The sequence below is a fragment of the Primulina tabacum genome, chromosome 10 (assembly GCF_025594145.1).
Source record: "Primulina tabacum isolate GXHZ01 chromosome 10, ASM2559414v2, whole genome shotgun sequence".
NCBI lineage: Eukaryota > Viridiplantae > Streptophyta > Magnoliopsida > Lamiales > Gesneriaceae > Primulina > Primulina tabacum.
In genome coordinates, this window is record NC_134559.1 from 29,497,411 (window position 1) to 29,524,860 (window position 27,450).

Here is a 27,450-nt window from a genome sequence, read left to right on the forward strand (position 1 = left end):
GGCGATGGACAATACGCGGCACTGCTCTTACACAATCAGAACCATGAAGTTAAGCATTCTGGCGCGATGACAGAGCTGGGATGGGTGACCATCTTCGGAGTGATCTGCGTCATACCCTTCCGCACAGAACCGGCTCACGACAACAAAAATCGCTAAATGTTCCCAGAAAATAGAAAAAAAATAAAAAGAAGAAAATAGCGAATGTAAAGCTATTATTATGCCCCGGATACGATAAAATGGAACCGGAATCGAATTTCGGACTTCCTAAGCGGATTTCTCGAGGAAACGGAAGTTTAACAGAAGCGGAAAATCGCAAATTAGAGGGTCTTAGAGAAGGAATTCGGCTAAAATCTCGCCAGCTCATTGCAGAGTACTGAGTCTCGTTCGTTTGGGCGTTTACAATCAAATTAGCCTACAATTTTGTCCAAATCCGGCAGTGCCCGAGCTACGTTGATTTCACATGTCTTAACTTGTCCCGATCGAGATTCAGATGATTTGAGCCGAAAATCATCTGTCAACAAGTAATCAAAAATAGAAAAACACGAAAAGGGGTGCAACACTTGGATTTCAAAGGGGGTCACCCATCCTAGTACTGCTCTCGCCCAAGCATGCTTAACTTTGGAGTTCTGATGGGATCCGGTGCATAAGTGCAGGTATGATCCCACCCGACACTGAGTGGGATGTTTATTCTTATATCCCTCGAGTACGTGTGGAGCGGGCGGCGATGGACAACATGGGCAATGCTCTCGCCCAATCAGAACCATGAAGTTAAGCGTTCTGGCGCGATGGCAGAGCTAGGATGGGTGACCTCCCTTGGAAGTCCTCGTGCCGTGACCGTTTACGTAAATTATGGATAAAATAGTCAAAATAATTGTTTTTAATGAGTTAACCTTCACCGCAGTAATATGCGTCATACCCTTCCGCACAGAACCGGCTCACGACAACAAAAATCGCTAAATGTTCCCAAAAAATAGAAAAAAAAATAAGAAAAAGAAAATAGCGAATGTAAAGCTATTATTATGCTGGGATACGATAAAATAGAACCGGAATCGAATTTAGAACTTTCTAAACGGATTTCTCGAGGAAACGGAAACTTAACAAAAGCGGAAAATTGCAAATTAGAGGGTCTTAGAGAAGGAATTCGGCTAAAATCTCTCCAGCTCATTGCGGATTAAGAGTCTCGTTCGTTTGACCGTTTACAATCAAATTAGGCTACAATTTTGTCCAAATCCGGCAGTGTCCGAGCTACGTTGATTTCACATTTCTTATCTAGTCTCGATCAAGATTCAGATGATTTGAGCCGAAAATCGTCTGTCAACAAGTAATCAAAAATAGAAAAACACGAAAAGGGGTATAACACAAGGACTTCCCAGGGGGTCACCCATCCTAATACTGCTCTCGGCCAAGCACGCTTATCAAAAATCGCTAAATGTTCCCAAGAATAGAAAATAAAATAAGAAGAAGAAAATAGCGAATGTAAGGCTATTATTATGCCTGGGATACGATAAAATGGAACCGAAATCGAATTTCAGACTTCGTAAGCACATTTCTAGAAGAAACAGAAGCTTAACAAAAGCGAAAATACGCAAATTAGAGGGTCTTAGAGAAGAAATTCGGCTAAAATCTCGCCAGCTCATTGCGAAGTAATGAGTCTCGTTCGTTTGCCCGTTTACAATCAAATTAGGCTTCAATTTTTTTCAAATCCGGCAGTGCCCAAGCTACGTTGATTTCACATGTCTTATCTGATTCCGATCGTGATTCACATGATTTGAGCCGAAAATCATCTGTCAACGAGTAATCAAAAATAGAAAAACACGAATAGGGGTGCAACACGAGGACTTCCCACGGGGTCACCCATCCTAGTACTGTTCTCGCCCAAGCACGATTATCTTCGGAGTTCTGATGGGATTCGGTGCATTTGTGCTGGTATGATCGTACCCGACATTGAGTGGGATGTTTATTCTTATATCCCTAGAGTACGTGGTGCGCGAGCGGCGATGGACAACACGCAGAACTGCTCTCGCCCAACAAGAACCATGAATTTAAGCATTCTGGTGCGATGGCAGAGCTAGGATGGGTGACCTCCCTGAAAAGTCCTCGTGTCGCGACCTTTTACGTAAATTATATCTAAAACAGTCGAAATAATTGTTTTTAATTGTTTTTAATGAGTTAACTATCTCCAGAGTAATCTGTGTCATACCCTTCCGCATAGAACCGTCTCACGACAACAAAAATCGCTAAATGTTCCCAGAAAATAGAAAAAAAATAATAAGAAAAAATAGCGAATGTAAGTCTATTATTATGCTTGGGATACGATAAAATGTAACCGGAATCGAATTTCGGACTTCCTAAACGGATTTCTCGAGGAAACGGAAACTTAACAAAAGCGGAGAATCGCAAATTAGAGGGTCTTAGAGAAGGAATTCGGCTAAAATCTCGCCAGCTCATTGCGGAGTAAGAGTCTCGTTCGTTTGCCCGTTTACAAACAAATTAGCCTACAATTTTGTCCAAATCCGGCAGTGCCCGAGCTATGTTGATTTCACATGTCTTATCTGGTCCCGATCGAGATTCAGATGATTTCAGCCAAAAATCGTCTGTCAACAAGTAATCAAAATAGAAAAACACGAAAATCGGTGCAACCCGAGGAATTCGTAGGGGGTCGCCCATCCTAGTTCTGGTCTCATTCAAGCACGCTTCACTTCGAAGTTCTGATGGGATCCGATGCATTAGTGCTGGCATGATCGCTCCCGAAATTAAGTGGGATGTTTATTCTTATATCCCTCGAGTACGTGTGGAGTGGGCGGCGATGGACAATACGCGGCACTGCTCTTACCCAATCAGAACCATGAAGTTAAGCATTCTGGCGCGATGACAGAGCTAGGATGGGTGACCTCCCCTGGAAGTCCTCGTGTCGCGAACGTTTACGTAAATTATGGCTATAACAGTCGAAATAATTGTTTTTAATGAGTTAACCATCTTCGGAGTGATCTGCGTCATACCCTTCCGCACAGAACCGGCTCACGACAACAAAAATCGCTAAATGTTCCCAGAAAATAGAAAAAAAATAAAAAGAAGAAAATAGCGAATGTAAAGCTATTATTATGCCTCGGATACGATAAAATGGAACCGGAATCGAATTTCGGACTTCCTAAGCGGATTTCTCGAGGAAACAGAAGTTTAACAGAAGCGGAAAATCGCAAATTAGAGGGTCTTAGAGAAGGAATTCGGCTAAAATCTCGCCAGCTCATTGGGGAGTAAGAGTCTTGTTCGTTTGCCCATTTACCATCAAATTAGCCTAAAATTTTGTCCAAATCCGGCAGTACCCGAGCTACGTTGATTTCACATGTCTTATCTGGTCCCGATCGAGATTCAGATGATTTGAGCAAAAAATCTTCTGTCAACAAGTAATCAAAAATAGAAAAACACGAAAAGAGGTGCAACACGAGGACTTCCCAGGGGGTCGCCCATCCTAGTACTGGTCTCGCCCAAGCACGCTTAGCTTCGGAGTTCTGATGGGATCCGGTGCATTAGTGCTGGCATGATCGCACCCGACATTGAGGGGGATGTTTATTCTTATATCCCTCCAGTACGTGTAGAGCGGGCGGCGATGGACAACACGCGACACTGCTCCCGCCCAATCAGAACTATGGAGTTAAGCGTTCTGGCGCGATGGCAGAGTTAGTATGGGTGACCTCCCTGGGAAGTCGTCGTGTCGCGACCGTTTTCGTAAATTATAGGCCAAAACAGTCGAAATAATTGTTTTTAATGAGTTAACCATCTCCGGAGTGATCTGCGTCATACCCTTCCGCACAGAACCGGCTCACGACAACAAAAATCTCTAAATGTTCCCATAAAATAGAAAAAAATAAAAAGAAGAAAAAAGCGAATGTAAAGCTATTATTATGCATGGGATACGATAAAATGGAACCGAAATCGAATTTCGGACTTCCTAAACGGATTTCTCGAGGAAACGGAAGCTTAACAGAAGCGAAAAATCGCAAATTAGAGGGTCTTAGAGAAGGAATTCGGCTAAAATCTCGCCAGCTTATTGCGGAGTAATGTGTCTAGTTCGTTTGCCCATCCTAGTACTGGTCTCGCCAAAGCACGCTTAACTTCGGAGTTCTGATGGGATCCGGTGCAATACTGCTGGTATGATCGCAACCGACATTGTGTGGGATGTTTATTCTTATATGCCTCGAGTACGTGTGGCGCGGGCGGCGATGGACAACCCGCGGCACTGCTCTCACCCAATCAGAACCATGAATTTAAGCGTTCTAGCGCGAAGGCAGAGCTAGGATGGGTGACCTCCTTGGGAAGTCTTTGTGTCGCGACCGTTTACGAAAAGTATAGCTAAAACAGTCGAAATAATTGTTTTTAATAAGTTAACCGTTTTCGGAGTAATCTGCGTCATACCCTTCCGCACAGAACCGGCTCACGACAACAAAAATCGCTAAATGTTTCCAAAAAATAGAAAAAAAATAAGAATAAGAAAATAGCGAATGTAAAGCTATTATTATGCCTAGGATACGATAAAATGGAACTGGAATCGAATTTAGGACTTCCTAAGCGGATTTGTCGAGGAAACGGAAGCTTTAACAGAAGCGGAAAATCGCAAATTAGAGGGTCTTAGAAAAAGAATTCGGCTAAAATCTCGCAATCTCATTGCGGAGTAATGAGTCCCGTTCGTTTGCCCGTTTGCAATAAAATTAGCCTACAATTTTGTCCAACTCCGGCAATGCCCGAACTACGTTGATTTCACATGTTTTATTTGGTCCCGATCGAGATTTAGATGATTTGAGCCGAAAATCGTCTGTCAAAAAGTAATCGAAAGTAGAAAAACACGAAAAGAGGTGCAACACGAGAACGGACAGGGGGTCGCCCATTCTAGTACTGGTCTCGCCCAAGCACGCTTAACTTTGGAGTTCTGATGGGATCCGGTGCATTAGTGCTAGTATGATTGCACCTGACATTGAGTGGGATGTTTATTTATATATCCCTCGAGTACGTGTGGAGCGGGCGGCGATGGACAACACGCGGCACTGCTCTCGCCCAATCAGAACCATGAATTTAAGCGTTCTGACGCGATGACAGAGCTAGGATGGGTGACCTCCCTTGGAAGTCCTTGTGTCGCGACCGTTTACATAATTATAGCTGAAACACTCGAAATAATTATTTTTAATGAGTTAAACGCCTCCGGAGTCATCTGCGTCATGCCCTTCTGCACCGAACCGGCTCACGACAACAAAAATCGCTAAATGTTCACAGAAAATAGAAAAAAATAAGAAGAATAAAATAGCAAATGTAAAGCTATTATTATGCCCGGGATACGATAAAATGGAACCGGAATCGAATTTCGGACTTCCAAAACGGATTTCTCGAGGAAACAGAAGCTTAACAGAAGCGGAAAATCGCAAATTAGAGGGTCTTAAAGAAATAATTTGGCTAAAATCTCGCCAGCTCATTGCGGAGTAATGAGTCTCGTTCGTTTGCCCGTTTACAATCCAATTAGCCTACAATTTTGTCCAAATCCGGCAGTGTCCGAGCTACGTTGTTTTCACATGTCTTATCTGGTCCAGATCGAGATTCAGATGATTTGAGCCGAAAATAGTCTGTCAACAAGTAATCAAAAATTGAAAAACACGAAAAGGGATGCAACACGAGGACTTCCAAGGGGGTCACCCATCCTAGTACTGCTCTCGCCCAAGCACGCTTAACTTCGGAGTTCTGATGGGATCCGGTGCATTAGTGCTGGTATGATCGCACCCGACATTGAGTTGGATGGTTATTCTTATATCCCTCGAGTACGTGTGGAGCGGGCGGCGTTGGACAACACGCGGCACTGCTCTCGCCCAATCAGAACCATGAAGTTAAGCGTTCTGGCGCGATGGGAGAGCTAGGATGGGTGACCTCCCTGGGAAGTCCTCGTGTCGCGACCCTTTCGTAAATTATGGATAAAAACAATCGAAATAATTGTTTTTAATGAGTTAATCGTCTCCGGAGTAATCTGCGTCATACCCTTCCGCACAGAACCGGCTCACGACAACAAAAATCACTAAATATTCACAGAAAATAGAAAAGAAAATTAAAAGAAGAAAATAGCGAATGTAAAGCTATTATTATGCCTGAGATACGATAAAATGAAGCCAGAATAATTTCGGACTTCATAAAAGGATTTCTCGAGGAAAAACGGAAGCTTAACCGAAGCGGAAAATCGCAAATTAGAGGGTCTTAGAGAAGGATTCGGCTAAAATCTCGCCAGCTCATTGCGAAGTAATGAGACTCGTTCGTTTGCCCGTTTACAATCAAATTATCTAACAATTTTGTCCAAATCCGGCAGTGCCTGAGCTACGTTGATTTCACATGTCTTATCTGGTCACGATCGAGATTCGGATGATTTGAGCCGAAAATCGTCTGTCAACAGGTAATCAAAAATAGAAAAACACGAAAATGGGTGCAACACGGGGACTTCCCAAGGGGTCTGGGTCACTCATCCTACTACTGGTCTCGCCCAAGAACGCTTAACTTTTGAGTTCAGATGGGATCCGTTGCTTTAGTGCTGGTATGATCGCACCCGACATTTAGTGGGATGTTTATTCTTATATCCCTCGAGTACGTGTGGCGCAGGCGGCGATGGACAACATGGGCACTGCTCTCGCCCAATCAGAACCATGAAGTTAAGCGTTCTGGCGCGATGGCAGAGCTAGGATGGGTGACCTCCCTTGGAAGTCCTCGTGCCGTGACTGTTTACGTAAATTATGGATAAAACAGTCAAAATAATTGTTTTTAATGAGTTAACCGTCACCACAGTAATATGCGTCATACCCTTCCGCACAAAACCGGCTCACGACAACAAAAATCGCTAAATGTTCCCAAAAAATAGAAAAAAAAATAAGAAAAAGAAAATAGCGAATGTAAAGCTATTATTATGCTGGGATATGATAAAATAGAACCGGAATCGAATTTAGAACTTTCTAAACGGATTTCTCGAGGAAACGGAAACTTAACAAAAGCGGAAAATCGCAAATTAGAGGGTATTAGAGAAGGAATTCGACTAAAATCTCTCCAGCTCATTGCGGATTAAGAGTCTCGTTCGTTTGACCGTTTACAATCAAATTAGGCTACAATTTTGTCCAAATCCGGCAGTGTCCGAGCTACGTTGATTTCACATTTCTTATCTAGTCTCGATCAAGATTCAGATGATTTGAGCCGAAAATCGTCTGTCAACAAGTAATCAAAAATAGAAAAACACGAAAAGGGGTATAACACGAGGACTTCCCAGGGGGTCACCCATCCTAATACTGCTCTCGGCCAAGCACGCTTATCAAAAATCGCTAAATGTTCCCAAGAATAGAAAATAAAATAAGAAGAAGAAAATAGCGAATGTAAGGCTATTATTATGCCTGGGATACGATAAAATGGAACCGAAATCGAATTTCAGACTTCGTAAGCACATTTCTAGAAGAAACAGAAGCTTAACAAAAGCGAAAAAACGCAAATTAGAGGGTCTTAGAGAAGAAATTCGGCTAAAATCTCGCCAGCTCATTGCGAAGTAATGAGTCTCGTTCGTTTGCCCGTTTACAATCAAATTAGGCTTCAATTTTTTTCAAATCCGGCAGTGCCCAAGCTACGTTGATTTCACATGTCTTATCTGATCCCGATCGTGATTCACATGGTTTGAGCCGAAAATCATCTGTCAACGAGTAATCAAAAATAGAAAAACACGAAAACGGGTGCAACACGAGAACTTCCTAGGGGGTCACCCATCCTAGTACTGCTCTCGCCCAAGCACGCATAACTTCGGAGTTCTGATGGGATTCGGTGCATTAGTACTGGTATGATCGCACCCGACATTGAGTGGGATGTTTATTCTTATATCCCTCGAGTACGTGTGGAGTTGGCGGCGATGGACAACACGCGGACACTGCTCTCGCACAATCAGAACCATGAATTTAAGCGTTCTGGCGCGATGACAGAGCTAGGATGGGTGACCTCCCTTGGAAGTCCTTGTGTCGCGACCGTTTACATAATTATAGCTAAAACAGTCGAAATAATTGTTTTTAATGACTTAACTGTCTCCGGAGTCATCTGCGTCATACCCTTCTGCACCGAACCGGCTCACGACAACAAAAATCGCTAAATGTTCACAGAAAATAGAAAAAAAATAAGAAGAAGAAAATAGCGAATGAAAAGCTATTATTATACATGGGATACGATAAAATGGAACCGGAATCGAATTTCGGACTTCCTAAACGGATTTCTCGAGGAAATAGAAGCTTAACAGAAGTGGAAAATCGCAAATTAGAGTGTCTTAGGGAAAGAATTCGGCTAAAATCTCGCCAGCTCATTGCGGAGTAATGAGTCTTGTCGTTTGCCCGTTTACAATCAAATTAGCCTGCAATTTTGTCCAAATCCGGCAGTGTCCGAGCTACGTTGTATTTCACATGTCTTATCTGGTCCCGATCGAGATTCAGATGATTTGAGCCGAAAAACGTCTATCAACAAGTAATCAAAAATATAAAAACACGAAAAGGGTGCAACACGAGGACTTCCAAGGGGGTCACCCATCCTAGTACTGCTCTTGACCAAGCACGCTTAACTTCGGAGTTTTGATGGGATCCGGTGCATAAGTGCAGGTATGATCACACCCGACATTGAGTGGGATGTTTATTCTTATATCCCTCGAGTACGTGTGGAGCGGGCGGCGATGGAAAACACGCGGCACTGCTCTCGCCCAATCAAAACCATGAAGTTAAGCGTTCTGGCGCGATGGCAGAGCGAGGATAGGGTGACCTCCCTGGCAACCCTCGTGTCGCGACCGTTTACGTAAATTATGGCTAAAACAATCGAAATAATTGTTTTTAATGAGTTAACCGTCTCCGGAGTAATTTGCGTCATACCATTCTGCACAGAACCGGCTCACGACAAAAAAAATTGCTAAATGTTCCCAGAAAAGAGAAAAAAAAATAAGAAGAAGAAAATAGCGAATGAAAAGCTATTATTATGCGTGAGATACGATAAAATGGAACCGAAATCGAATTTCGAACTTCCTAAGCGGATTTCTCGAGGAAACGACAGCTTAACAGAAGCGGAAAATCGCAAATTAGAGGGTCCTAGAGAAGGAATTCGGCTAAAATCTCGCCAGCTTCTTGTGGAGTATGAGTCTCGTTCGTTTGCCCGTTTACAATCAAATTAGGCTACAATTTTGTCAAAATCCGGCAGTGCTTGAGCTACATTGATATTACATGTCTTATCTAATCCTGATCGAGATTCAGATTATTTGAGCCGAAAATCGTCTGTCAACAAGTAATCAAAAATAGAAAAACACGTAAAGGGGTGCAACACGAGGACTTCCCAGGGGATCACCCATCCTAGTGCTGCTCTCGGCAAAGCACGCTTAACTTTGGAGTTCTGATGGGATCCGGTGCATTAGTGCTGGTATGATCGCACCCAACATTGAGTGGGATTTTTATTCTTATATCCCTCGAGTACGTGTGGAGCAGGCGGCGATGGACAACACGCGGCACTGCTCTCGCCCAATCAGAACCATGAAGTTAAGCGTTCTGGCGCGATGGCAGAGCTAGGATGGGTGACCTCCCTGGGAAGTCCTCGTGTCACGACCGTATACGTAAATTATGGATAAAGCAGTTGAAATAATTGTTTTTAACGAGTTAACCATCTCCGGAGTAATATGCGTCATACCCTTCCGCACGAAACCTGCTCAAGACAACAAAAATCGCTAAATGTTCCCAGAAAATAGAAAAAAAATAAGAAGAAGCAAATAGCGAATGTAAAGCTATTATTATGCCTGAATACGATACAATGGAACCGGAATCGAATTTCGGACTTCCTAAGCGGATTTCTCGAGGAAACGGAAGCTTAACAGAAGCGGAAAATCGTAAATTAGAGGGTCTTAGAGAAGGAATTCGGCTAAAATCTCGCCAGCTCATTGCGGAGTAATGAGTCACGTTCATTTGCCCGTTTCAATCAAATTAGGTTTCAATTTTGTCCAAATCCGGCAGTGTCCGAGCTACGTTGTTTTCACATGTCTTATCTGGTCCCGATCGAGATTCAGATGATTTGAGTCGAAAATAGTCTGTCAAAAAGTAATCAAAAATAGAAAAACACGAAAAGGGGTGCAACACGCACTGTAACGTCTCACTCATTTTTAAAATTCCACTGGACATTTTTTTTAAATAAAAGCTCGCATTTTCGAAATAACATTTAAAATAATCGTAATAATTTGACAGTAAAAAAATAACCAAACTCATCTACAATCATACGAAAACATAAACTAATAAAAATCTTAAAATCATCAACGTGTGAAAATATTCATTTCCTCTCAATCTCATAAATCGTAATGCGGAAAACATGTGGTCCTCGGGTCGTGTCATCGCACCAGGTCTGCATACTCAGAGTTCGGCACCTATAGTCTCCTCAACATTTAGCTCACCTGCATCACACACACCTAGTGAGTCTAAAGAATCAACACACCTATATCAGGAATAACAAGTAAATATACATAGCACACAGCAGTGAAAAATATCATACTCAACATATCTTTCATGAACTTAAAAGCATAACATAAACGTGTATTGTAAAATCATAATGCCAACATACCTTTCATAAACTTTAAAACATGAATATAAACATGTCGTATCAAATCATATCGTATTAAATCATGTCATCATAAACTTAAACATTTTCTTTTTAACTGAATTCAGTTCATTAGTTGTGACTTTCGTATCAGCTCTATCGTATCAGCTCTATCGATGGATCCATCTATAAAACCGTGGTACCCGGCGGCAGGGACATCAGCGACAGCATTACCCGTCCACTGAGCCTTGGCCTCAGCTCATCATATCTCATATCATGTCAATGGAAATACGATCGTCGGGCTCCCTCTCGGGCCTTCTCCCGTAAACGGGCTCCCTCTAGGGCCTTTTCCCTCACGATATCTCCAATCCTATCATCGTATACATATACATCGTGAGTCACAACCAACTCCCATCCTTCAAAAACATCATGATATTCACCACTTAATAAAAACATGCATATACGTAATTTTTCCTTTAAACCAAGCATGCAACGTATATTTTCATAAAATCTTAAAAATCGTGATCATGATGCATAAAACTTTAAAATATTGTAAATTTGTGCTCATGGCGCTGCCAGGACCAACATCTAACCCCGGGTGCAAAATGACCATTTTGCCCCTGGAAACCCAAAAATTACCATTTTGCCCTTAGACGTAAAATTTCACGTTTTTGACATTTTCTTAATTCCATTGACTCTAACATGTCCCAAATAATTATTTAAGCCTACAAAAATTTTCCCATATTTTTATTTGGCTTAAATCGATGAATTTTAAATTAATATTTAAACATAACATATTAACGCGCTTTAATCCCGAATTAAACCAAACCTTAGCATAAAATTCCCAAATTAAAAACTTAGACTTCTTATAATTATTTGACTTTAAATATAATTTTTCATAATTTAATTAAGCTTAAATCTAGCGTTTCAATTAAATCTGTAATTAACGTTTCGTGTTGCGACTAAATCCCGGATAAATCCAAAACTCATTATTTTGATCCGAAGCTTACCAAATTCCTTAAAATATCCCAAAACATATTTAAAAGCATCCCTAGACGTAAACTCGAGCCCATTTTATAACTTAACCGAATTGTTTTAAAACTTGGACCGGTGTCCCGTTTTAAGCCGAATCGACTCGAAACTTAACCGTATTTTTCCCAACTTTTTACCACACCTAATAAACACTTAAAAGGCCTTATAAACATCCATACCCGTCGCTTAAACCATTCGATCAGGCCTTACAAGATGCTGGAAATCAGCCTCTTCCCCTTTCGCCTACCCTACTACACTACCTCCCTATTCTCGCGTCTTAGCCCAACACTGATGGAACCAGGCACGTCTCAGCCTTTCCTAGACCACCATAGGGCTCCCCTGAACCTACTGCACCCACGCCATCAGCCTCATGCATCAGGCGTAGATCACCCTATCGCTACACTCCCCACAACACCAATCGAACCCAACTCGTCCAACTCTTCCCTTGAGGCTTCTAGGACAAGACCAGCAGCGTTCGTGCATTTCCAGACCATGGTTCAGACCCACTAGAGTCTATTCAAGGTCTAGAGTCGCCCTTGCACCACCAGACTTCATCTACCCACCGATCTAGACAAAGAAAACGAGAAACCCCAAGCCGCTACACATCTCGGCCTTCACTCCAAACCTACCGAACCTTACACCAGCCTCATGACTCCACTAACCTGCTCTAAACAGTCCCTCAGCATCAACAAAACGGCAGCCTCCTTGCACAATTCAAGAAAATGTGAGACTTGAAACAAAAAGAATGCAATAAACACAAGAAAATCAAAGATCTTCCATAGACAAGCTTGGATCGAAACTTTTCATGCATGAACACCAAACTCAGTATATAAAACGTGTATGATGTAGAAGAATGATATAAAGCGTGCCTGGTGAAAATATTTCGCAAGAAAACCGAAGAACGAGCGTCGGGAATCAAGTCGGAGAATTTTCTTACGCCTTGAATGGAAATGGCCGTGCTTTCAGCTGCTGAGATTTCTATGAAAATGTTGAGATGGGATTGAGGGTGTCGGCTGATTGGGGAAGGTAATGTTAGGTGTAGTGGGTCCTTAGGGATTTATTATGTAGTTAATTAAAATATAATAGGCCATAAGTTGTTAATTAAAGATTTAAAAAGGATTTTAAGCCCAACAAGCTTAAAAGTAGTCTCATTAAGTCCAAACACACTCCCGAAAAATATTTCGTGGTGTAAAGTTTTTGAAAATATTAGCCGAACCCTCAAAAAATCCCCCGATTCGATAAAATTTGCTTACCGGGTAAAAATAAAATTCTGCGGATAAAAATACCAAATAAATCTCAATTCTTGAAAAACACCTTTAAAATATCTTATATTAATTAATAGAACTTAATCGTGTAATAAAAATAATTTTCTTGAAAATTCTCCGGTCTCTGATCCTCGTTCGAGAGCGAAATGCAACTTAAAAACCTTAATGCATGAACTTATAAAATGTATGGAATAAATTCTACCATGCATGAATTATGCATAAAATGCATAAAAATAATTAAACACAATTTAATAAAATAAAAATACATTTTATGCTTTAAAAGAATTTAATGAAATACCAAAGAATTTAATAATTTGCATGCATGTGGTTTACGTGGACTTTCCGATTTTCGGGAAGTTACAATCTTCCCCCCTTAAATTGAATTTCGTCCGCGAAATTCGCTTATCCTTGATAATCACAAAATTTAAACTCTTAATTCTAGAATCTCAATATTCCACGTTTCCGCTGCGCTACTCTGATAAAATAATAAATCTTAGGATGTACTTATGTCTCCTCAATCCTAATTATTTTGCCTATTGAAATCCTTATTTGCGAATTGCAACCTAGAACGACTTATTGCGACTTAGTTCTATTCTACTCATGCCTCAAATTCCGACTTTTCTCAAACTTCCCAATATTAGAAATGGCAGTTCGAATTTTATTGCGTCTTACTTTTCTTATACTATACCCGTAATGTTCATCAACTTATTACATTATCATTTATGCAACTTAAGAAATCTTAACACCAAGATTTTACTGATCGACTTATATCTTCGGTGATACACTTAAAAGTTAAACCTTATCTCAAACCCATAATGATATTCGCCTAAGATCCTTGAATCGAATCTTTATCTTATAGCACCAAACTTACGTAACTTAATTATTTACAAGTACATCCCAAATATTAAATTGTTGCAAATCTTTAAATTCGAGTAGCGTTAATCCATAAAACTATCGAACTTCTACCTAATTAATAAAACACTTCTATCATCAATCACATGCTTAAACTATTTTCTTCCCAATTACAATTTAGTTGAGGCTTAAGGCCCTTGGACTTTCCTCGTTGAAATGAATGTTGCATTCTTACGTATTCTCAATGCTTCATACATACTAGAGTATAAAACTTATTAAGTCATCCCATGGGAGCCTTAGACTAACTCTAATAAATCAACTTCACTTATACTCCAGAGAGTTCTAGAATCCCCATATCAAGCTTTTTAGATTTCTCACTCGATAAAAATCTTAATATTCATTAATTGATAACTTATGTTGAACACAACTAATTCTTTTTTTTTTTATTATTATTATTTTTTCACCCAAAATTTCCGTATGTAACACGTATTCCATAAACTTAAAATTCAAGCTTACGCGACCCAAATAGTATTAGATAACATAATTCCAACACACATATTCACTTATTCTCAAGTTTCTTAATAACTTACCAAAAATTCCTCAAGACGAGGTGTCTACCTCAATTCTTACATGCATCTATCGAGTAACCTAACCATCAAATATACCCAACTTTCTAGAAAAATTTAAATTCCAACAAAGATATAATTTTAACTCTTAAGATCATGATTAAAACTTATGCTACATCAAACCTTAAGTCCTCAAAAATAAGTTAACTTAATGTCTAATCTTGTAACTTGACTAAATGATCACTTTACCTTAAATTGTTATCACTCTAAATTCTTAATTTTTTCCATTGTCTTATTCCATTAACATTTAGATTTTCAAGCCCAATATTGAATCATCCTACAATGCCCTTGATTGTCATTCCTTATTACATTATAACCCAGATTATAACCAAGTTCTAATTATCTCTTCAAGCTCAAATCACCGAAAAGTCTTATCATTTAAATCATTCAATTCTCACTTACTGCTAAACAAATCCCTAAATTTCTTAAAAATTTCAAAATTAGTTCTTACTTTCCTCGAATATTATCCGAATTTGTTCTTAATCTCGAGAATCCAAAAATTACCAATAAGTTCTTGGCGTTCCTAATCCCATTTTATAGGTTTCTCGTAACATAAAATTCAATAATATTAACTTTATTAGACCCAAGATCAATTCTCATAACCTCGAAAATTACTGATTTTACCCAAGTGTTCCTCAAAAGTTCGAATTTTAATCCTCAAAATTTCAAAATTTACAATTTGGTCCTTAAAATTGTCAAAGATTACAATTTTGGCTTTATAACTCCTCGAAATTTGCATTTTTTTCCATAAAATTTTCGACTTGGCCTCATTAAACCTTAAAATTCTCAAAACTAAAAATTTAATCCCAAAGTTTGGTAAATTCGAAATAGTCCCTTAGAATTTTATTGTTGCACTCAGGTCCTCAATTATTGGTTATTACAATTAGGTCTTTTAAATTCTCAATCAATTCAATTAAATCCTTAGGTCCCATTAGGTAGAGCATGCATCCTAAATAAATTCTACGTTTTTATACTTACAAAGATCGTCGTAGTTTTCGAATCATTAATCCTTGTATGGATTCATCAAAAATTAATTCAACTAGCAACCACGAACTATCAATAATTTCTTAGAAATTCTACAAGTCCCAAAAGCATTCATAACTTTCAAGATTAACTTATTACCCCAAAGAGTAGAACATCAGTACTTCTAACCTAAAAATCGGTATAATCAAATCATTATCCACTTCTCCTAAAGACCAATATTCGAATTCTTAGACACGTCCAATTCCAAACGTAACCAACATGCAATTTAATCTAGTTTTTAAAAGAGTAAATCCTTAAATCATAAAAGCAGTTAAACATATACCATAAATTATCATAAAGCGTAAATCATGTTAACATGCAGGTGATATGAGTAAAACATTGAAATCATAAAAGCTTCGAGACTTGAGGCTTGAAGACTGAGCTGCAGAAACTGGCGGTGGCACAACCCTATACATGGCCCTTGCTCTGATACCAACTGTAACGTCTCACTCATTTTTAAAATTCTACTGGACATTTTTTTTAAATAAAAGCTCGCATTTTCGAAATAACATTTAAAATAATCGTAATAATTTGACAGTAAAAAAATAACCAAACTCATCTAAAATCATACGAAAACATAAACTAATAAAAATCTTAAAATCATCAACGTGTGAAAATATTCATTTTCTCTCAATCTCATAAATCGTAATGCGGAAAACATGTGGTCCTCGAGTCGTGTCATCGCACCAGGTCTGCCTACTCAGAGTTCGGCACCTATAGTCTCCTCAACATTTAGCTCACCTGCATCACACACGCCTAGTGAGTCTAAAGAATCAACACACCTATACAAGGAATAACAAGTACATATACATAGCACACAGCAGTGAAAAATATCATACTCAACATATCTTTCATGAACTTAAAAGCATAACATAAACGTGTATTGTAAAATCATAATGCCAACATACCTTTCATAAACTTTAAAACATGAATATAAACATGTCGTATCAAATCATATCGTATTAAATCATGTCATCATAAACTTAAACATTTTCTTTTTAACTGAATTCAGTTCATTAGTTGTAACTTTCGTATCAGCTCTATCGATGGATCCATCTATAAAACCGTGGTACCCGGCGGCGGGGACATCAGCGACAGCATTACCCGTCCACTGAGCCTTGGCCTCAGCTCATCATATCTCATATCATGTCAATGGAAATACGATCGTCGGGCTCCCTCTCGGGCCTTCTCCCGTAAACGGGCTCCCTCTAGGGCCTTTTCCCTCACGATATCTCCAATCCTATCATCGTATACATATACATCGTCAGTCACAATCAACTCTCATCCTTCAAAAACATCATGATATTCACCACTTAATAAAAACATGCATATACGTAATTTTTCCTTTAAACCAAGCATGCAACGTATATTTTCATAAAATCTTAAAAATCGTGATCATGATGCATAAAACTTTAAAATATTGTAAATTTGTGCTCATGGCGCTGCCAGGACCAACATCTAACCCCGGGTGCAAAATGACCATTTTGCCCCTGGAAACCCAAAAATTACCATTTTGCCCTTAGACGTAAAATTTCACGTTTTTGACATTTTCTTAATTCCATTGACTCTAACATGTCCCAAATAATTATTTAAGCCTACAAAAATTTTCCCATATTTTTATTTGGCTTAAATCGATGAATTTTAAATTAATTTTTAAACATAACATATTAACGCGCTTTAATCCCGAATTAAACCAAACCTTAGCATAAAATTCCCAAATTAAAAACTTAGACTTCTTATAATTATTTGACTTTAAATATAATTTTTCATAATTTAATTAAGCTTAAATCTAGCGTTTCAATTAATTCTGTAATTAATGTTTCGTGTTGCGACTAAATCCCGGATAAATCCAAAACTCATTATTTTGATCCGAAGCTTACCAAATTCCTTAAAATATCCCAAAACATATTTAAAAGCATCCCTAGACGTAAACTCGAGCCCATTTTATAACTTAACCGAATTGTTTTAAAACTTGGACCGGTGTCCCGGTTTTAAGCCGAATCGACTCGAAACTTAACCGTATTTTTCCTAACTTTTTACCACACCTAATAAACACTTAAAAGGCATTATAAACATCCAGACCCGTCGCTTAAACCATTCGATCAGGCCTTACAAGATGCTGGATATCAGCCTCTTCCCCTTTCGCCTACCCTACTACACTACCTCCCTATTCTCGCGTCTTAGCCCAACACCGATGGAACCAGGCACGTCTCAGCCTTTCCTAGACCACCATAGGGCTCCCCTGAACCTACTGTACCCACGCCATCAGCCTCATACATCAGGCGTAGATCACCCTATCGCTACACTCCCCACAACACCAATCGAACCCAACTCGTCCAACTCTTCTCTTGCGGCTTCTAGGACAAGACCAGCAGCGTTCGTGCATTTCCAGACCATGGTTCAGACCCACTAGAGTCTATTCAAGGTCTAGAGTCGCACTTGCACCACCAGACTTCACCTACCAACCGATCTAGACAAAGAAAACGAGAAACCCCAAGCCGCTACACATCTCGGCCTTCACTCCAAACCTACTGAACCTTACACCAGCCTCATGACTCCACTAACCTGCTCTAAACAGTCCCTTAGCATCAACAAAACGGCAGCCTCCTTGCACAATTCAAGAAAATGTGAGACTTGAAACAAAAAGAATGCAATAAACACAAGAAAATCAAAGATCTTCCATAGACAAGCTTGGATCGAAACTTTTCATGCATGAACACAAAACTCAGTATATAAAACGTGTATGATGCAGAAGAATGATATAAAGCGTGCCTGGTGAAAATATTTCGCAAGAAAACCGAAGAACGAGCGTCGGAAATCAAGTCGGAGAATTTTCTTACGCCTTGAATGGAAATGGCCGTGCTTTCAGCTGCTGGGATTTCTATGAAAATGTTGAGATGGGAGTGAGGGTGTCGGATGATTGGGGAGGGTAATGTTAGGTGTAGTGGGTCCATAGGGATTTATTATGTAGTTAATTAAAATATAATAGGCCATAAGTTTCTAATTAAAGATTTAAAAAGGATTTTAAGCCCAACAAGCTTAAAAGTAGTCTCATTAAGTCCAAACACACTCCCAAAAAATATTTCGTGATGAAAAGTTTTTGAAAATATTAGCCGAACCCTCAAAAAGTCCCCTGATTCGATAAAATTTGCTTACCGGGTAAAAATAAAATTCTGCAGATAAAAATACCCAATAAATCTCAATTCTTGAAAAACACCTTTAAAACATCTTGTATTAATTAATAGAACTTAATCGTGTAATAAAAATAATTTTCTTGAAAATTCTCCGGTCTCTGATCCTCGTTCAAAAGCGAAATGCAACTTAAAAACCTTAATGCATGAACTTATAAAATGTATGGAATAAATTCTACCATGCATGAATTATACATAAAATGCATAAAAATAATTAAACACAATTTAATAAAATAAAAATACATTTTATGCTTTAAAAGAATTTAATGAAATACCAAAGAATTTAATAATTTGCATGCATGTGGTTTACGTGGACTTTTCGATTTTCAGGACGTTACACGCGGCACTGCTCTCGCCCAATCAGAACCAAGAAGTTAACCGTTCTGGCGCGATGCCAGAGCTAGGATGGGTGATCTCCCTGGAAAGTCCTCGTGTCGCGATCGTTTACGTAAATTATAGCTAAAACTGTTGAAATAATTGTTTTTAATAAGTTAACCATCTCCGGAGTAATCTGCGTCATACCCTTCCGCACAGAACCGGCTCACGACAACAAAAATCGCTAAATGTTCCCAGAAAATTGAAAAAAAAAATAAGAAGAAGAAAATAACGAATGTAAAGCTATTATTATGCCTGGGATACGATAAAATGGAACCGGAATCGAATTTTGGACTACCTAAACGGATTTCTCGAGGAAACGAAAGCTTAACAGAAGCGGAAAATCGCAAATTCGAGGGTCTTAAAGAAGGAATTCGGCTAAAATCTCGCCAGCTCATTGCGGAGTAATCAGTCTCGTTCATTTGCCCGTTTACAATCAAATTAGGCTACAATTTTGTCCAAATCCGGCAGTGCCCGAGCTACGTTGATTTCACATGTCTTATCTGGTCCCGATCGAGATTCAGATGATTTGAGCCGAAAATCGTCTGTCAACAAGTAATCAAAAATAGAAAACCACAAAAAGGGGTGCAACACGAGGATTTCCTAGGGGGTCACCCGTCCTAGTACTGCTCTCGTCCAAGCACGCTTAACTTCCGAGTTCTGATGGTATCCGGTGCATTAGTGCTGGTATGATCCCACACGACATTGAGTGGGATGTTTATTCTTATATCCCTCGAGTACGTGTGGCGCGGGCGGCGATGGACAACAAATAAATCCTTATATAATTTTGAAAATTTTGATTCGGCCCTTAAACGTTCGTAAATTGCCCTTAGGTCCCCAATCTTTCGAAATATTGTATTTTGGTCCCTTAAATTTCGATACTTGCATGTTGATTTTATACGTCGTGACGTAAATTTTATCGGTGTGGGTTTTTCAATAAAAAAATACGAACTGTTTGGCAACCCCGCTATTTAAATACCAAACTATTTTTACCAAAACTTTACTAACATTTTATTTAATTCTAATTAAAGACTAATGGGCTTAATTAGGGGCTTAATAGGCCCAAAGCCTTGTTAGTGTTTAATTAAGTATATAATATGTAAACCTTTCCCATAAACCTACGATTATTTCAAAAGCACACGGCCACAATTCTGAAAATACCTAGATTACACGGCACACACATTCTTAAAAATTGAGGCAAACTTTCGAGCGTTGCCAAGGGAAAGTCTTAGCCAAGGTTCTTGCTCCGTTCTTCGTCATCGTCAATGGTTTTTCATGAGTAAATTATGCATAGGCTCACATATTCTTCCCTTCAAACCATCATCACATCATATTATATTTTTATGCATGAAAATTTTGGGAAACAAGTGACACTTTGAATTATTTTCGTTTTTATGCAATCCATGAAATTCCAAGCATGATTTTGATTCAAATGTTTGTCCTTTACATGTATATACGGGCTGCCATGATATAGGTTATGTTTAGGCATGATTTTACACGGGATTTAGAGTCCTAGATAATCACCTTAACACCACACACGAAATAGAACACAAGCTGTGCAGCAATCTTCTGTCATGGAGCAAAGGGGTTCGGTTTTATTGTTGCAGGGGCTAGGGCTTGGTTAGCTGGTTCCACGGGTTAACCAAGGTCATGGGTGAGTTAGGGAGAGAGTCCTAGCCATGCTAGGACTCGCATTCAAGGGCTAGGAAGGAGTCCTAGCAAGCTATGACTCCCACCCGAGAATCAAGGGGAATTGCGTGTAGGGTTCTGGGCTTGTTGCAGGCTGGTGGGCGTGGTCCAGGGGGCCTGGGATAGGTCAGGTCAAGTCCTTAGGGTCCTTAGGGAGTGCACAATAGGTTGGTTCGGTGGCTGGGTTCGTTGGTAGGGGCAGGGAAGCTTGATCAAGAGTTCTTGTCCAACAAGGATTTCTCGGCCAGCTTATGGTAGAGGAGTATGGGGTTCGTTTTTTTGGTTTGGGGTGTTTTCCGTGGGATATATGGGTCCAGTAGGGTACTTTAGGATGTTGGTCAAGTTTTGGATCAACATGGTTCGGGGGTAACTCGTGAAAATCAAGAGATGGCTCGGGGTCGAAGATTTTGGGTCATTAGAGTTTTTAAAACTTGGGAAAATTGAAAAATTGTTCACGGGGGTCGAGTCGTGGTTCATAAGGGCTAAAATAATATAAAAAGACTAAATTATCAACTGGTACCAACACATAGGAATCTAGGTACTTAAGTCTGGAGGTCCTGGGTTCAAGTGTTAGGGAAGGCGAAAGAAACCACTTACCAGGGGTGAGATATTCTATGAGTGACGGTGCATTGGCCCATGCTTGAACATCCTAACGACCCAAGACCAGTAGTGGTGCGTGGGTATGGGCCGAGGCCTTTGTTGGTTCAGCCTAATGGCCCATGATCGTTACAAAAAAAGGCGCCTTTTTTTGTAACGATCATGGGCCATTAGGCTGAACCAACAAAGGCCTCGGCCCATGCTGGACCATCCTAACGACCCATGACCAGTAGTGGTGCGTGGGTATGGGCAGAGGCCTTTGTTGGTTCAGCCTAATGGCCCATGATCATTACAGCACTGCTCTCGCCCAATCAGAACCATGAAGTTAAGCGTTCTAGCGCGATGGCATAGCTAGGATGGGTGACCTCCCTGGGAAGTCCTCGTGTCGCGACCGTTTACGTAAATTATTGATAAAACAGTCGAAATAATTGTTTTTAATGAGTTAACCGTCTCCGGAGTAATCTGCGTCATACCCTTCCGCACATAACCGGCTCACGACAAAAAAAATTGCTAAATGTTCACAGAAAATAGAAAAAAAATAGGAAAAAAAATTAGCGAATGTAAAGTTATTATTATGCCTACGATACGATAAAATGGAATTGGAATCCAATTTAGGACTTCCTAAGCGGATTTCTCGAAGAAACGGAAGCTTAACAAAAGCGGAAAATCGCAAATTATAGGGTCTTAGAGAAGGAATTCGGCTAAAATCTTGCCAGCTCATTGCGGAGTAAAGAGTCTCGTTCGTTTTCCCGTTTACAATCAAATTAGGCTACAATTCCAGTGCATTAGTGCTGGTATGATCGAACACGACATTGAGTGGGATGTTTATTCTTATATCCCTCTACTACGTGTGGCGCGGGCAGCGATGGATAACACGTGGCACTGCTCTCGCCCAATTAGAACCATGAAGTTAAACGTTCTGGTGCGATGGCAGAGTGAGGATGGGTGACCTCCCTGGCAAGTCCTCGTGTCACGACCGTTTACGTAAATTATAGCTAAAACAGTCGAAATAATTGTTTTTAATGAGTTAACCGTCTCCGGAGTAATCTGCGTCATACCCTTCCGCACAGAATCGGCTCACGACAACAAAAATTGCTAAATATTCCCAGAAAATAGAAAAAAAAATAAGAAGAAGAAAATAGCAAATGTTAATCTATTATTATGCTTGGGATACGATAAAATGGAACTGGAATCGAATTTCGGACTTCCTAAACGGATTTCTCGAGGAAACGGAAGCTTAACAGAAGCGGAAAATCGCAAATTAGTGGGTCTTAGGGAAGGAATTCGGCTAAAATCTCACCAGCTCATTGCGGAGTAACGAGTCTCGTTCGTTTGCCCGTTTACAATCAAATTAGCCTACAATTTTATCCAAATCCGGCAGTGCCCGAGCTACGTTGATTTCACATGTCTTATCTGCTTTTGATCGAGATTCAGATGGTTTGAGCTCAAAATCGTCTGTCAACAAGTAATCAAAAATAGAAAAACACGAAAAGGGGTGCAACACAAGGAATTCCAGGAGGTCACCCATCCTAGTACTGCTTTCGCCCAAGCACGTTTGACTTCGAAGTTCTGATGGGATCAAGTGCATTAGTGCTGGTACGATCGCACCCGACATTGATTGGGATATTTATTCTTAAATACCTCGAGTACGTGTGGAGCGGGCGGCGATGGACAACACGCGGCACTGCTCTCGCCCAATTAGAACCATGAAGTTAAGCGTTCTGGCGCGATGGCAGAGCTAGGATGGGTGACCTCCCTGGGAAGTCCTCGTGTCGCGACCGTTTACGTAAATTATGGATAAAACAGTCGAAATAATTGTTTTTAATGAGTTAACTGTCTCCGGAGTAATCTGCGTCATACCATTCTGCACAGAACCGGCTCACGGCAACAAAAATCACTAAATGTTCCCAGAAAATAGAAAAATAAAATAAGAAGAAGAAAATTGCGAATGTAATGCTATTATTATGCCTGGGATACGATAAAATAGAACGGAATCGAATTTCGGACTTCATAAGCGGATTTCTCGAGGAAACGGAAGCTTAATAGAAGCGGAAAATCGCAAATTAGAGGGTCTTAGAGAAAGAATTCGGCTAAAATCTCGTCAGCTCATTGCGGAGTAACGAGTCTTGTTCGTTTGCCCGTTTACAATCAAATTAAGCTACAATTTTGTCAAAATCCGGCAGTGCCCGAGCTACGTTGATTTCACATGTCTTATTTGCTCTCGATCGCGATTCAGACGATTTGAGCCCAAAATCGTCTGTCAACAAGTAATCAAAAATTGAAAAACACGAAAAGGGGTGCAACACGAGGACATCCCAGGGGTTCACCCATCATAGTACTGCTCTCGCCCAAGCACGCTTAACTTCGGAGTTTTGATAGGAACCGGTGCATAAGTGCAGGTATGATCACATCCGACATTGAGTGGGATGTTTATTCTTATATCTCTCGAGTACGTGTGGAGCGGGCGGCGATGGACAACACGCGGCACTGCTCTCGCCCAATCAGAACCATGAAGTTAAGCGTTATGGCGCGATGGCAGAGCTAGGATAGGTGACCTCCCTTGGAAGTCCTCGTGTCGCGACCCTTTATGTAAATTATGGATAAAACAATCGAAATAATTGTTTTTAATGAGTTAACCGTCTCCGGCGTAATATGCGTCATACCCTTCCGCACAGAACCGGCTCAAGACAACAAAAATCGCTAAATGTTCCCAGAAAATAGAAAAAAAAATATGAAGAAGAAAATAGCGAATGTTAAGCTATAATTATGCTTGGGATACGATAAAATGGAACCGGAATCGAATTTCGGACTTTCTAAGCGGATTTCTCGAGAAAATAGAAGCTTGACAGAAGCGGAAAATCGCAAATTAGAGGGTCTTAGAGAAAGAATTCGGCTAAAATCTCGCCAGTTCATTTTGAAGTAATGAGTCACGTTCGTTTGCCCGTTTACAATCAAATTAGCCTACAATTTTGTTCAAATCCGGCAGTGCCCGACCTACGTTGATTTCACATGTCTTATCTGGTCCCGATCAAGATTCAGATGATTTGAGCCGAAAATTGTCTGTCAACAAGTAATCAAAAATAGAAAAACACGAAAAAGGGTGCAACACAAGGACTTGTTGCGCGAGCGGCGATGGACAACACGCGGCACTGCTCTCGCCCAATCATAACCATGAAGTTAAGCATTCTGGCGCGATGGCAAAGCGAGGATGGGTGACCTCCCTAGGAAGTCCTCGTGTCGCGACCGTTTACGTAAATTATGGCTAAAACAGTCGAAATAATTGTTTTTAATGAGTTAACCGTCTCCGAAATAATCTGCGTCATACCTTTCCGCTCAGAACCAGCTCACGACAACAAAAATCGATAAATGTTCCCAGAAAAAAGAAAAAAAAATAAGAAGAAGGAAATAACGAATATAAAGCTATTATTATGCCTGGGATACGATAAAATAGAACTGGAATCGAATTTCGAACTTCCTAAGCGGATTTCTCGAGGAAACGAAAACTTAATAGAAGCAGTAAATCGCAAGCGGATTTTTCGAGTACCTTTGGAGCGGGCGGCGATGGACAACACTCGGCACTGCTCAAGCCCAATTAGAACCATGAAGTTAAGCGTTCTCTCGCGTTGGCAGAGCTAGGATGGGTGACCTCCCTGGGCAGTCCTCGTGTCGCGACCGTTTACGTAAATTATGGCTAAAACAGTCAAAATAATTGTTTTTAATGAGTTAACCGTCTTCGGAGTAATCTGCGTCATACCCTTCCGCATAGAACCGGCTCACGACAACAAAAATCACTAAATGTTCCTAGAAAATAGAAAAAAAATAAAAAGAAGAAAATAGCGAATGTAAAGCTACTATTATACCAAGGAAACGATAAAATGGAACCGTAAACGAATTAGGCTACAATCAAATTAGGCTACAATTTTGTCCAAATCCGGCAGTGCCCTAGATACGTTGATTTCACATATCTTATTTCGTCCCGATCGAGATTCAGATGATTTGAGCAGAAAATCGTATGTCAACAAGTAATTAAAAATAGAAAAACATGCAAAGGGGTGCAACACGAGGACTTCGCAGGGGGTCACCCATCCTAGTGCTGGTCTCACCCAAGCACGCTTAACTTCGGAGTTCTAATGGGATCCGGTGCATTAGTGCTGGTACGATCGCACCCGTCATTGATTGGGATATTTATTCTTATATACCTCGTGTACGTGTGGAGCGGGCGGCGATGGACAACACGCGGCACTGCTCTCGCCCAATCAGAATCATGAAGTTAAGCGTTCTGGCGCAATGGCAGAGCTAGGATGGGTGACCTCCCTGGGCAGTCCTCGTGTCGCGACCGTTTACGTAAATTATAGTAAAACAGTCGAAATAATTGTTTTTAATGAGTTAACCGTCTCCGTTGTAATCTGCGTCATACCCTTCCGACAGAACCAGCTCACGACAACAAAAATCGCTAAATGCTCCAAGAAAATAGAAAAAAAATAAGAAGAAGAAAATATCGAACGTAAAGCTATTATTATGCCTCGGATACGATAAAATGGAACCGGAATCGAATTTCGGACTTCCTAAACGGATTTCTCGAGGAAACGGAAGCTTAAAAGAAGCAGAAAATCACATATTAGAGGGTCTTAGAGAAGGAATTCGGATAAAATCTCGTCAGCTCATTGCAGAGTAATGAGTCTCGTTCGTTTGCCCGTTTACAATCAAATTAGCCAACAATTTTGTCCAAATCCGGCAGTGCCCGAGCTACGTTGATTTCACATGTCTTATCAAGTCCCGATCGAGATTCAGATGATTTGAGCCGAAAATCGTCTATGATCAAGTAATCAAAAATAGAAAAACACGAAAAGAGGTGCAACATGAGGACTTCCCAGGGGGTCGCCCATCCTGGGAAGTCCTCGTGTCGTGACCGTTTACGTAAATTACAGCTAAAACAGTCGAAATAATTTTTTTTTATGAGTTAACCGTCTCCAGAGTTATCTGCGTGATACCTTTCCGCACCGAACCGGCTCACGACAACAAAAATCTATAAATGTTCTCAGAAAATAGAAAAAAAAATAATAAGAAGAAAATAGCGAATGTAAAGCTATTATTTTGCTTGGGATACGATAAAATGGAACTGGAATCGAATTTCAAACTTCCTAAACAGATTTATCGAGAAAACGGAAGCTTAACAGAAGCGGAAAATCGCAAATTAGAGGGTCCTAGAGAAGGAATTCGGCTAAAATCTCGTCAGCTCATTGATGAGTAACGAGTCTCGTTTGTTTGCCCGTTTACCATCAAATTAGCCTACAATTTTGTTCAAATCTGGCAGGGCCCGAGCTACGTTTATTTCACATGTCTTATCAGGTCCAGATTGAGATTCAGATGATTTGAGCTGAAAATCATCTATCAACAAGTAATCGAAAATAGAAAACCATGTAAATGGGTGCAACACGAGGACATCCCAAGGGGTCACCCATCCTAGTACTGCTCTCGACCAAACACGCTTAACTTCGGAGTTCTGATGGGATCCGGTGCATTAGTGCTGGTATGATCGCACCCGATATTGAGTGGAATATTTATTCTTATATCCCTCGAGTACGTGCGGCGTTGGCGGCGATGTACAACACGCGGCACTGCTCTCGCAAAATCAGAACCAAGAAGTTAAGCGTTTTGGCGCGATGACAGAGCTAGGATGGGTGACTTTCCTGGGAAGTCCTCGTGTCGCGACCGTTTACGTAAATTATAGCTAAAACAGTCGAAATAATTGTTTTTAATGAGTTAACCGTCTCCGAAGTAATCTGCAACATACCCTTTCGCACAGAACCGGCTCACGACAACAAAAATCGCTAAATGTTCCCAGAAAATAGAAAAAAAAATAAGATGAAGAAAATAGTGAATATAAAGCTATTATTTTGCCTGGGATACGATAAAATAGAACCGGAATCGAATTTCAGACTTCCTTAGCGGATTTCTCGAGTAAAAGGAAGCTCAACAGAAGAGGAAAATCGCAAATTAGAGTGTCTTAGAGAAGGAATTCGGCTAAAATATCGCCAGCTCATTGTAGAGCAATGAGTCTCGTTCGTTTGCCCGTTTACAATCAAATTAGGCTACAATTTTGTCCAAATCTTGCAGTGCCCGAGCTACGTTGATTTCACATGGCTTATCTGGTACCGATCGAGATTAAGATGATTTGATCCGAAAATCGTCTGTTAATAAGTAATC

At 40.3% G+C, this 27,450-nt stretch overlaps 11 non-coding genes and 4 pseudogenes across 11 annotated transcripts; all 15 read right to left on the reverse strand.

Moving 5' to 3' along the window:
* Positions 1-548: 548 nt before the first annotated feature.
* LOC142508410 (5S ribosomal RNA) lies at positions 549-667 on the reverse strand. Its single transcript, XR_012806623.1, has one exon. It is a non-coding gene; the product is annotated as a 5S ribosomal RNA (ribosomal RNA).
* Positions 668-1,821: 1,154 nt separating this feature from the next.
* Positions 1,822-1,940, reverse strand: LOC142507700 (5S ribosomal RNA). The gene has a single exon (XR_012805950.1). It is a non-coding gene; the product is annotated as a 5S ribosomal RNA (ribosomal RNA).
* Positions 1,941-2,630: 690 nt separating this feature from the next.
* LOC142512881 (5S ribosomal RNA) lies at positions 2,631-2,749 on the reverse strand (annotated as a pseudogene).
* A 682-nt stretch (positions 2,750-3,431) lies between these two features.
* LOC142513663 (5S ribosomal RNA) lies at positions 3,432-3,550 on the reverse strand. The gene has a single exon (XR_012809598.1). It is a non-coding gene; the product is annotated as a 5S ribosomal RNA (ribosomal RNA).
* Positions 3,551-4,847: 1,297 nt separating this feature from the next.
* LOC142510247 (5S ribosomal RNA) lies at positions 4,848-4,965 on the reverse strand. Its single transcript, XR_012808371.1, has one exon. It is a non-coding gene; the product is annotated as a 5S ribosomal RNA (ribosomal RNA).
* A 681-nt stretch (positions 4,966-5,646) lies between these two features.
* LOC142509750 (5S ribosomal RNA) lies at positions 5,647-5,765 on the reverse strand. Its single transcript, XR_012807906.1, has one exon. It is a non-coding gene; the product is annotated as a 5S ribosomal RNA (ribosomal RNA).
* A 683-nt stretch (positions 5,766-6,448) lies between these two features.
* Positions 6,449-6,573, reverse strand: LOC142512459 (5S ribosomal RNA; annotated as a pseudogene).
* Positions 6,574-7,727: 1,154 nt separating this feature from the next.
* Positions 7,728-7,846, reverse strand: LOC142516883 (5S ribosomal RNA). Its single transcript, XR_012812653.1, has one exon. It is a non-coding gene; the product is annotated as a 5S ribosomal RNA (ribosomal RNA).
* A 682-nt stretch (positions 7,847-8,528) lies between these two features.
* Positions 8,529-8,647, reverse strand: LOC142507230 (5S ribosomal RNA). The gene has a single exon (XR_012805491.1). It is a non-coding gene; the product is annotated as a 5S ribosomal RNA (ribosomal RNA).
* Positions 8,648-9,330: 683 nt separating this feature from the next.
* On the reverse strand, positions 9,331-9,449 carry LOC142508553 (5S ribosomal RNA). Its single transcript, XR_012806760.1, has one exon. It is a non-coding gene; the product is annotated as a 5S ribosomal RNA (ribosomal RNA).
* A 10,090-nt stretch (positions 9,450-19,539) lies between these two features.
* LOC142509966 (5S ribosomal RNA) lies at positions 19,540-19,658 on the reverse strand. The gene has a single exon (XR_012808110.1). It is a non-coding gene; the product is annotated as a 5S ribosomal RNA (ribosomal RNA).
* Positions 19,659-22,735: 3,077 nt separating this feature from the next.
* LOC142511321 (5S ribosomal RNA) lies at positions 22,736-22,853 on the reverse strand (annotated as a pseudogene).
* Positions 22,854-23,537: 684 nt separating this feature from the next.
* LOC142511707 (5S ribosomal RNA) lies at positions 23,538-23,656 on the reverse strand (annotated as a pseudogene).
* A 1,636-nt stretch (positions 23,657-25,292) lies between these two features.
* LOC142517583 (5S ribosomal RNA) lies at positions 25,293-25,411 on the reverse strand. Its single transcript, XR_012813322.1, has one exon. It is a non-coding gene; the product is annotated as a 5S ribosomal RNA (ribosomal RNA).
* A 1,257-nt stretch (positions 25,412-26,668) lies between these two features.
* Positions 26,669-26,787, reverse strand: LOC142515935 (5S ribosomal RNA). The gene has a single exon (XR_012811755.1). It is a non-coding gene; the product is annotated as a 5S ribosomal RNA (ribosomal RNA).
* Positions 26,788-27,450: the final 663 nt, after the last annotated feature.